This window comes from Cygnus atratus, chromosome 5 (genome assembly GCF_013377495.2).
Source record: "Cygnus atratus isolate AKBS03 ecotype Queensland, Australia chromosome 5, CAtr_DNAZoo_HiC_assembly, whole genome shotgun sequence".
NCBI classification, from domain to species: Eukaryota; Metazoa; Chordata; class Aves; order Anseriformes; family Anatidae; genus Cygnus; species Cygnus atratus.
The window spans coordinates 59,244,951-59,253,052 of NC_066366.1; the positions used below are offsets into that span (position 1 = coordinate 59,244,951).

General features: G+C 53.9%; 1 long non-coding RNA gene across 8 annotated transcripts; it reads right to left on the minus strand.

The window, feature by feature from the left end:
* Positions 1–573: 573 nt before the first annotated feature.
* On the minus strand, positions 574–7,891 carry LOC118250216 (uncharacterized). Of its 8 annotated transcripts, none has more exons than XR_004779363.2 (5): positions 7,348–7,891; positions 6,392–6,510; positions 5,978–6,327; positions 1,537–1,794; positions 574–1,213 (listed from the first exon to the last, which is right to left on the minus strand). It is a non-coding gene; the product is annotated as an uncharacterized LOC118250216 (long non-coding RNA). The 8 variants fall into 8 exon arrangements; XR_007708416.1 differs by having other exon boundaries at positions 7,770–7,784; XR_004779364.2 differs by lacking the exon at positions 5,978–6,327 and having other exon boundaries at positions 7,348–7,871.
* Between the last annotated feature and the right edge of the window lie 211 nt (positions 7,892–8,102).

Here is an 8,102-nt window from a genome sequence, read left to right on the forward strand (position 1 = left end):
GGGAGAAGCTCAAGCCAAGGAGCTTCTCTGCACAAAAGCAAAATTTGTACGGGAATTCATGCCAGCGAGTTATTACATTGCTGATCAAAGCGAGCTTGAGATTAATGGCGAATCAACACATCCAACACGCAGATGCACACGGAGAACATGCCTGGATGAAGGCCTGTCTCGACCGCTCTCCAGCTCCAGGAGATGGGAAGGTGGGGCAGCAGTCGCCGGATCCGGCTTCATCCCGGTGGAAGCCAGCGTGACACACAGGCACCTGACTTCTGAGAGGGGGAGAAAAACCAAACCCAACACACAAACAAAACCAAGCGCAGAAAGACATAAAAGCCCTGAGACGTCAGGGCCTGGGAAACGTCCCTGGCTCGGTGCTGGCTGCCCGGAGCTGCTGCTGGAAGCCACGGACACATGAAGGCCACCCCACAGCTCTGCCACATACAAGGAGGCCGAGCAGCTCCTGAGGCACCCCAGCACCTCCCCTCGACCCCCCCAAGCCCTTAACACCCCATTTCCTTTCCAAAGGAACAGGATCTGGTCCTATGGGCGCAGCAGGCTGAGGCCTCAGGGCTCTTTTTTCCTTTCCCTTGGTTTTATTTGGACAGATTTGCCCAGGGTGCTGGGACAGGCTCGGCCGCCCCGGCGGGACGGGCACTCCTCAGGGATCGGCGGCGTTGGGTGCTCATTGCCTGGCGCCATGAGGCAGGAAGAGATGAGCCACGGCTGTCAGGAAGGGGGGAAACGGAGGGGTGAAGCAGTAGGAAGCTCTGATAAGAAGAGAGCTGTAACCAGAGCAAATATTGAGTCATGCGGCAGCAGCAGACGGAGGAAGGAGAGCAGTGTGCTTCTTGCAGTGTCTGACTTGCCGGCTGACGCCGCACAGGAGCCCCAGCACCTGCTCACCCGCCGCATGGGGTCCCAAAAATCGGCCTTTTGGGGCTGCCTTTCGCTGAAATCGAAGCAGGGAGGAGGAGATGCGTGCCCCAGTGGTGAGCGCGGGTCTCCATCCCGCGGGGCCGGCTGCGGCGCTGGGCAGGAGGCCAGAACAAACAGCGCGCGTTGTTTGCCACGCGCCCCGGTAAAAAAACACCGGTGGCAGGCAGCGTCACCGCCGGGTTGAGTCTCCAGTGCTGCTTCTAGGAATGCAAGCGTGGGGCTGAGCCCCCTCCCTCAAGCATCCAGGTGTCTTAAGTGAGACCAAGAGCTGCCGTGGCTGAAAGCAAACATAAAGAAATAACCAAAAAACAAAACACACACACACACACAAAACACCAAAAACCAAAAAACACAACAATCCAGCACCTCCCCAAAACAACCTGAGGGCTCTTTCCTCCCCTCCGCTCCCCAGCTGGTGGGAGCGGGGCTGGTGGGACACCTCTGGTGGCCACAGGAAACCAGCAGAGGTCAAAAATAACCAACAGCCGAAATAACCACAAGAAGCAGTGGTGGTGGGCCAGCTGGGGCTCCACACCACAGCTGTGTAAAGGTGGAGGAGTGTACTTGATGCTCTCTGTGATGGGAGAGCAGTAGGCCCACCTGCCAGCACTGACAGTAGCCGCAGCGGTGGGGACTCCATTGTCCATCGCTTTGTGAGGAAAAGTGAGCAACTCCATCCCCACCGTGGTGCTGAGCGATGCAGGGCTGGGATTTCAAAACCATGGCACCAATCCGCTTGAGCAATATGGGCCTGCTTGGCCCTACGAGATGGGCAGAGCCGCGCTTGCGTACGTCAGGTTCCAGCACTGACAGAGCACAGGAGCAGCACGCAGAGCTGGGAAATGAACAACAACCACCCTGAAAAACAAAACACGGCACAAACAGTGATAAAATCACCTTTTCACAGCTCAGGTTTAAACTTTCTCCTTGGTGCAACGCTGCTCCTCCCAACCGGGGAGCTGAAATAACACCGGAGGATCACAGCCCTAACAACGCGGAAGGGTGAGACAACGAGGAGCCCGCGCACAACGCGGCACGTCCGCGGGCTGGCGTGGCCTGACGTGGCTTTGCAAAGACCTGTTCAGTCACTGACCGGCCTGCGAGAGGGAGCCCAGATGCAGCAGAGCACGACCTGCCAACCAGATCAGCGGGAGGTGGAAAGTCCCTCTGTGACTAGCAAGTATGGACAACCCGAGGACATGACCTGAGCGGTCCCCATTTCTGCAGCGCCTTGCTCTTGGTGGAAGCAGCCTGCCTAGGAGCAGGCCGCAGTGACACAGAGCGCCGCGGAGCGTGGCTCTGCGTGGCCACCAATGCACTGGTCAGCAAGCGGGGAAAACACAAAACGTTCGTCATGGGCTTTGTGCCACGGGTGCTTGCAGCTAAACCAACTCAGCATCGTGATTTCGTGCTCTGTTGATAGCATGGCTTTGAGTCATGGATGTTCACGAATCCTTTTCAATGCCTAAAAGACCAGCCGCAGGTGTCATGAGGAGGTGTAAGCATCTATACAGCACACAAACCCCATGCACAGCTCTGGTACCACTTTCCCACCCTCCATCCTCTTCCCCATGGAAGAACAGGCAGAGAAACACCGGGGGGCTGCCAAGAAGGCCAACAGCCCCGGCAGCCCTCCGGCTGCTCCTCCCTCGCCCTGCGCCACCCCGAGACCGCGGGCACTGCAGCCGCACTCCTGCGCCGGCCGTGCAAGAGCCGCGGCACATTGCATCACCCCCGGGGCAGGGCTCCAGCACCTCCAAGCCAGGGGGGATTTTGCCAACTGGCCCCACCCGGATGAGAGGAGACAGGGAAACGCTTCCCCCGTGCCCTGCAAAATGCCCGGGGCTTGGGGTCATTTCTGGGCTGTGCCAAAGCCAAGACCTGGTGAGCAGGCAGACAAACGCTGCACCCTCCTCGGAGACCTCCGTGCAAGCTCCTACCTGCTTGCGAAGACTCATCCCAGAGGGACAAGGTTTTTAGGTGCCTGAAATTGTTGTTATGAGCACACATTCAGATTTACCCATTAGAGGCTACACAATTTTGCCCAGCAACACTCCTTTGCAGACCAAAAATTAGGGCTGAAGTGGAGCAATTAGCATCTGATGAAGGGATGGGGAGGTGAAATTTTAAGGCCAGGGTGGTTGTTTCTCAGCAAAGCGGGGCCTGGAATTCCCTGCTGGGAATTTCTCAGTACCACTGTGAGAGAGAAACTGCCCAGAGAAGTAGCTCTCCTTGGGCTGGAGAGCGCTTGGTGTTCCACCTCCTTCTGCGCGGTCACGCTGTGACAAGCTCCATTTTCCAGAGGTTTCCTGGCTGTGCGCAGGGGGCAGCCTGTGAATCTGCCACCAGCACGGGGGAGTCTTAAAAACAGATGCAAGCCCCGTTCATACAAAAAATAACATTATGAAGGGCTTCTGGCCAGAGGGAGTCCATCAAAGCCTGTGGAAAAAGAGGCTGGTACTAGAGGCCAGTAGGGATCTTGGGGTGCCCAGCTGTGTCCTGCTGGGGGCAGCTGAGGCAGGTAAAGCCATCACCAAGCATCACCGTATCACATCCACAATTTTTAGGACTTCCTTCGTGGTCTTCTCTATTTTTGATCTGCCAGCTAATCGCATAAGCTGCTTTGCAGAGTACCTAAAGCACTTGCAGCTTTCATTGACCTCCACCGGGTGATCGGGTCCTCCAAAAACGAGAGCAGAGGTGGCCAGGAGGGAGATGCCAGAGCCAGCCTTGGTTTGACCTGGCTTCTTCACCTGGTGGTCCCCAGGCTACAAAGAACGGCAGGTGGGCAAGGGGCAGGGGCAGCGAGCGAGGGGCTGGCGGTGCCCAGCAGGCAGCTGCCACCTCATGTTTGCTTGGGGCAGGCCAAGGTACCTGACAAAAAATCCTTGTTTACAGCTCTCCCCACGCAGCAGAGCCTGAACTGGAAAGCCAAAACGCTCGGTGCACTCTCGACTCCAAACAAACAGTGGGTGTTGGGTTTTAAAGAGTATGTCACCATGACCTTAATGGCCCACTTTGTGCGTGGTGGCATGGAAGGGAGCCCAAAGGTGAAAAGGCTTAATTAGTAATACTTCAAGCTGATTACCACGGCCCATATATAGGGTGACCCGCATCTACTATCACTTAGCATAGTAATGACTAAGTGCAGCGTGTGGTTTAAATATCTCCCTAATGCCGAAGCTAAATGCATCCGTAGCCCTAACCCTCTAATTGACTGATTCTAAATATGATAGATTAGCTTTCCATCTCATTATATGCATCTAATCAGGGGATGAGGGCGTGTATACCCTTAGACACATGGTTTTTCATTTCTACTGCCCTACAACAGCAATTACAAGAAAATTACCTGCATGCTCAGGTTTGTTGCAGGCTTATCTCGTACCCCATCTCCAAAAGCTGCCATATTCACTTGATGATGGTAATAAAAAGAAGCTGCAGAATCCTGCTTCTATTTGGACGCCAAGATGCAGAAACGCGGTGTTGCCTGCGTGACCTTTGCTGATCACCCTAAATCAGAGCCGGGCTCCTGCTACCCGTGGTCACTGCCCCATGGCCAGCAGTGCCCCGTGGGGCAGGAGTGGGAAGCAAGGGGTGGGTCTGGGTACCTTGGGCTTCACTACTGGCCCTTGGCAAGGATGCTCACTGTGCTACTGCTGCAAAAAGGCCGCCTGCTGCTGCCACCCAGCCACGCAGGGTGCCTCTTCCTGCGGCCTCCATGCCCGGCTGCAAGGCCTTGCACACCAGGCCGCTCCACGCCCCTGGGAGCTGCTTGTCGCGCCCCAGCCTGAGGACACGGGTGGGTGGAGGACTAAGGCAAGGTCCCCGAGTGACCTCATGTGCCTCTCGCAGCCCAGCACTAATGAGTTTGCTGTGTTTAGGCTTTCACTCCAGGTCTGGGTAGCTCCAGGCACCTCCTTGCTCGTGCCTTGTGTTTGTGTAGGAACCAGGCCCCACCAGGGGCTGGGGGCCCCCTGTTGGACTCCTCTTGCTGCTGGGGGCTCCTAAGCCAGCTCCTAATGCTTGGGAGTGCCCCAGATACACCCGTGCTCCACCAAAATTGAGAAGCACCCACATGAAGTCACCCTCAGAATTTGGCCAACATCAAACCAAAGGCCCAGAGTACCCTTAACGTCACGCTGGATGGTCCAGACCCACAGACCTATAGATAGGTCCGTATGCAGACACACAGTAATTCACCACGGGGAGATGAGCCATGTTACGATTTTGTCATTTTCCATTCAAGCGTCCCAGGCAGTGATTGCAGTTTGGGGATTTTCCAGCTCAGACAAATTACCAGGCTCCACCAAAACAGCTACGAGACAACCCAATTTTGGGTTACGGAGCCTTCACCAGCTAGGCAGGAGCTGAGCTCTCCTCTGTCTGCACGACGGAAATGCCTGCTGTGCACAGGAGACTTGGGGCCATGGTAAATTGCTGCAGCGCAAGGAAAATTAAAGGAGCCAGGCTAACAGATCAGAGAAGGCATCCCGAGCTGGCAGGGGGAATTCTTGCTCATTAGAAGCAAAAACAGAAGAGAGCTTTCAATTGCCAGGGTGTAATTTAGACCCAGGCTCTACGCAGCAATTTTCACGGGTCTGCATGGAGCCCCAGTGACACTCGGTGATGAAGGTTCCCACAAGTGAAGTCCAGGCTTAGCTGGCTTAAAGGTCACGCTTACCTTTTTTTCCTCCAGTTAAAATTGAGTTTTAAACTGCTGAGATTACCGTTTGAAATGGAACATTGTCCTGTGACATCTGGCTCACTTGTCTGGTTTCCTTAGGCAGCAGGTTTCCTCCAGTGCCCAGGGAAGTGGCAGAAGCCCCGAGCTGAAGGAAACAAATATCGTGCCTTCCCCTTGGAGAAAGGGTTAGCGAGGAGCGAGAATAAAGGGCCTGAGAAGCAGCAAAGAGAAAGGTTGCCCTAAGGAGAGCAACATGTTCAGATCCGTCTATCAGATAACAATACTTAAGTACCAGCTCGAGAGTGTGTTCACAGAGCTTAAAAATAATGGTGACTCAGCTCTAGGTGAAATACTTACTCATCCATAATGCTGCCTCCCTGCCTCAAGTCAGGAGGTTTGAGCTACCAATGGTGCCACGTTCACTGCAAGTTTGGGACACACCAACATCCCAGAAGCTAGAGGAGATCTCAGACAGTGTCTCAGTGGCATCTGCAAACCCAACGGCCCAGTTCTTGGGGCAAATGTGACACTAAGTCTCCGTTCAGAAAGAATTTGTGGTTTAGCATCAAGCTCCAATAAAGGTTCTTAAGTTCCTCTTTCTTCTAGACTCTGCATTTGGGGAAAAGCGAGACTTGTGCAAAAGGCATCTCTGGGCAGCAGACGAGCCTGTAATGACTAGGAGGCCTGGAACTGTTCCGTGTCTGCGTCTAGAATTAGATTAGATGGAGATATATAAAATTGCCTCTCACTCCCAGCCCGACCACAGCATACCTTGGCTGGTCTCCAAAAGTGGCCTTACTGCCAGCTCTTGCAATGTTCTTCTGTCTTGGCACGTGTGGTGGCAGTGCTGCTGTTGTTGCCGTGGCTTTGAATGTCTTGAAATCTTGTTCCTGGAGTCAAGTGAGATGAAGGGGAAGCAGGTTTAATTTAAGGAATAAAAGCTTTATTTCTTACTGTTGTAGGAAATCTGAGACTCTGACCCCAGCCCACGTTATGTGTTTGGAAATGAGAAACCAGATGAATAAACCCCTCTTTTGAAGGGAGGAGAGGGAGGGAAAGAAGCACTGGAGGAGCTGAGTCACTGGTTTTGAGCAATCCTGAACTCCCTGCTAAAAATCTCTCATCTCCACTTTTCTATGACCGGTTGCCAACAACAGTCATGGGAGCTCGAGGCTGGAGCAGGAGAGCTGACACCACAGGCAAGTTAAAACTGTTTCAGGGCTAAAACCCTGACGCTGACACGTTACCTGCGGGAGCCCACACCGCAAAGTCTCTGTCTCTGCCGGACCCTAGCTTGTCTCACACTTCCTTCCTGGGATGAAAGGAGCAGGGCACGTTCCTGGGCAGTTCTGCCCAGCAGCCTTTTGCCACAGCAGCTTCTAACTCCCACCATCTCCAAGACCTGTGGTCTGCGAGCCTCCGAGATCAAACCGGCCTCATTGAGGGCAAGGCGTTTGCCTTCCCCGGTGTGATGGGGGCAGAGATGAAAGGACAACTTTATCGCGTGCCTTCACTAGCTGCCTACAAGTGGCCTCAGGCACTTCTAAAATACACTCCTCCCTCTCGGTCACAACCTGGAGCTGTGACCCCATTTCTCAGAGGACACCCTCCTCTCCCTTCTCTTTCCTTGCCTTCAATACAAGGTGTGAGGGGGCAGGCAGCCTCCCTTCCCTGCGGACACCACGGGGACGCTGGCTGTCCCAGCTTCCCACCACCTCATTCAGGACCTGAAGACGCTCCGGCAGCCGAGCACCAGCACCACTTGCTGTTCTTCTGCACTTTTTGACCTCTTGTTCTTCTCTCGGGCTTGGCTCCAGCAGCAGGGCACTGCCAGGGGCGATGCTGAGTGCGGTGCGGTGCGGAGAGGGCAGCGGCAGCACCGAAGGCGAGAGGTGACACACTTGTGCAAGGGCTGATGCAGGAGCTCAGAAATGCTGCTGAACGAGCCCCACGTGCAGCAATGATACGAGGTGTAAACGCCTTCCCCAGCCTTCCCCTTCTCCCTCCTCCCTCCTGTGTCTCCTGTACGCCGCGTGCCCTGTTATATGGGTTTGGAGACAGGGAGGAGGCTCCAGTTTGGAGGCAAGGGACTGCACTGTGGTGGCTATACAGAAAGAATAAGAGATGGAAAAGTACATAAAAACCATACCATGCCTTCTGTTGTTACAGTTTTAGCACCCATCTTTTGGTGCTTGCCATTTTCCTCCAAGCTCCAATGCCTGGCTTCACATCAATTCATGGACCCCGGCTTTCATCTAAATAAATTATAATTACAAGACTTTCCAGCTCCTATTGATGTGGAGGAGAAGCGCAAGTCAGAATCTGAAATATTCATAATCCAGATGGAAAAAAAAAAAAAAAGAGAGAGAGAAAGAAAAGAAAAAAAAAGAAAAAGAGAAAGACTTTGACATTTATTATTTTGGAAAGCTCTTGATTTCTGAATGAGCCGTGATTTTCAGAAGACCTGACTCATCATCTTTGA